Below are 2,652 nucleotides of genomic sequence, written 5' to 3' on the forward strand. Positions count from 1 at the left end.
TGGATTGAGGCTTAATAAGACACATAACAATCTCAATATAGAAAGGATATCCACATGTAGATACATTTTAGTGAAAATACAGAATACTTTAATACAAGAAATTAAAACCACAAAGAGTGGAGGGAATTTTCCTAAAAAGAAAAAGATAAAGAAACAATCTTTCCTAAAAAGAATTTTCATAAAGACAACATAATTCTAAAAAAAAAGACTGCCCAAATTATCTATAATGTACTTTTTAGCCACATATATATTAAGATTACCATGTTATGACAGAAAATTTGTAATACCATATTTAATCTTTTTTTTTTTCAGAGAGAAAATTCTGTGAAACATAAGATTGCTCTAATGAGAGTGGAAACATATTTCTCTTAAAATATTTCTATTGCTGTTTTGTTAAACACTGACCTTTCCTCCCCTACATGGTTGGCATAATTTTTGTTATTTGTTTCTCACCACTGATTAGCACTGAAGGACTGACTGTGCCATGGCCATTGGCCATGAGCATCTAGATACATACCAAAATTGGGTCATTTGTCCATGTCTTGCCCATGGAAAATGAAATGATGAAGTCCACACAATATATGATCACAAAACAATTCATCAGCAGCACAATTGTCTGAGTAGCCCTTTTTTCTGGGGGGCTTCTTGGAGAGAGACTCTTGTCATGAAGATGCTATGACTGCTGTCTATATCTGCTCAAGAGAATTATCATTTATCCACTTGACAGGAGCATAAGACCCATGAAAAACACATCTCTGAAAGCCATCAGTGTGAAAAACACACCCCTGTTTAGTTCATGGGCAAACAGGAATAGTGCTCAGTGAGGAACAAAAGACTAGCCTGGGTCTCATTGGGTGTGGCCATAGTACAGAGGAACAAGTTGCTACAGGTGGATATGTTCAGGACCCATAAGAAGAGAAATAAACATAGGATAGGATTTGGAGATTTAAGTTTGAATTTAGCCAACCAGGAGCTGCTGGGGCTGATGGTGATGGCCTGAAGCACACTCAAGAGGCAGGTGGTTACAAATAGAGAGTTCCCGGGGCGCCTGGGTGGCACAGCGGTTAAGCGTCTGCCTTTGGCTCAGGGCGTGATCCCGGCGTTATGGGATCGAGCCCCACATCAGGCTCCTCCGCTATGAGCCTGCTTCTTCCTCTCCCACTCCCTGCTTGTGTTCCCTCTCTCGCTGGCTATCTCTATCTCTGTCAAATAAATAAATAAAATCTTAAAAAAAAAATAGAGAGTTCCCTCAGTACCTTGTTAAGGAAGACAATCACCCCACATTTGAAGCTGCTTTGGATATCCCATGTCCCCAGATGTCTCTAGACAAGCACCCCATGGTGAAGAGTATCATTATAAGGATTATAGCTAAGTGGGTAATGGTCAGGTCAGGTCAGTGAGCTTGGGCTTAGGTCCCACAAGGAAAACTGAAATGTGGGGGAAATGAAGTGAGGTGTTTTCTGAGATCCCTATACCGGCATAAAGATAAAAGGCATTTTCTAATGACAACATAACTGGAACATTTGTTCATTTTCATGTGAATGTTAAAGCAAACACTGTTATTTCTGGAAAGAAAAATAAGAGATTCTGACAACAGTAGTGTTTTCATTATCCTATGAATCATCACATCATCCTTTTCTATCTCTAGAATCATCATTTTAACCATAATAATTCTACATAAATATGACTTGCCCTTATTCAGCACTTGAGTTTCATTTGAGTTTCAACTGACTCATGCCTCCAAGGAAATCATTTTTGTGTATCTCCCCTTCACCTCACGGTGGCACTAATATCACACCCTTCTCTGTGGGCCTATAGTACCTACAGTCTCCTTTACAGAACACATTATATAATTGGAGTTTTTCTTTTTACTTTTCTATCTCTCCTGCAAATTCCTCAAAGGCAGAGGTTCTGTCTTATTTATCTTTGGCTTCACAGCATCTGGAACACTGATGCTTATATAACAATTATTCACTAAAGCCTCTTGATGTAAATTTTGGACAAGGAGAAATAAGAATCTTCCAAGTAAGCAATCCCAACAGGACCGTTTTCACCGTTTATTTATAGAAGTGCAAAATTATGAAGAATTTAGTAGTTTGTACTCTAGATCCAGATGGCCTCTGTTTAAACCCAGATTCCACCCCTGACTAGCTGGGTGAGCATTGTTCACTCTCTTAACTAATTTTGTTTCCACTAACATCACAGGTAAAAGGGAGATAATAATAGTACTTTCATCATACTGTTGTTAGAGGAATATATAAGTAAATATATGAAAAACATTTAGAAAATGCATGACATATACGAAGTGCTATAGACTTGTTAACAATTGACTTATTATTTATCACCACCTAACTTTGGGTTCAGAAAGTTGTATACACATATAATGTTGTATATATATGTGTGTATATGTATAATGATATATATATATATGTATATATGATATATGTAACATACATATATTTCCCCTCAGAATTTCCATGTGAACAGTAAGAATGGTGGAATAAGTGATTCGAAAGATCTATCATAGCCATCTAATTTTATCAATATACATTTCTTTTTAAAAAATATTTTATTTATTTATTTGTTTATTTGACAGAGAGAGAGAGAGCACAAGCAGAGGGGGAATGAGAAGGGGGAGAGGGAGGAGCAGAC

The 2,652-nt window shown here is 37.0% G+C and overlaps 1 pseudogene; it reads right to left on the reverse strand.

The window, feature by feature from the left end:
• Positions 1-332: 332 nt before the first annotated feature.
• Positions 333-2,372, reverse strand: LOC117801778 (annotated as a pseudogene).
• Positions 2,373-2,652: the final 280 nt, after the last annotated feature.

This window comes from Ailuropoda melanoleuca, chromosome 4, assembly GCF_002007445.2.
Source record: "Ailuropoda melanoleuca isolate Jingjing chromosome 4, ASM200744v2, whole genome shotgun sequence".
Classification (NCBI taxonomy): domain Eukaryota; kingdom Metazoa; phylum Chordata; class Mammalia; order Carnivora; family Ursidae; genus Ailuropoda; species Ailuropoda melanoleuca.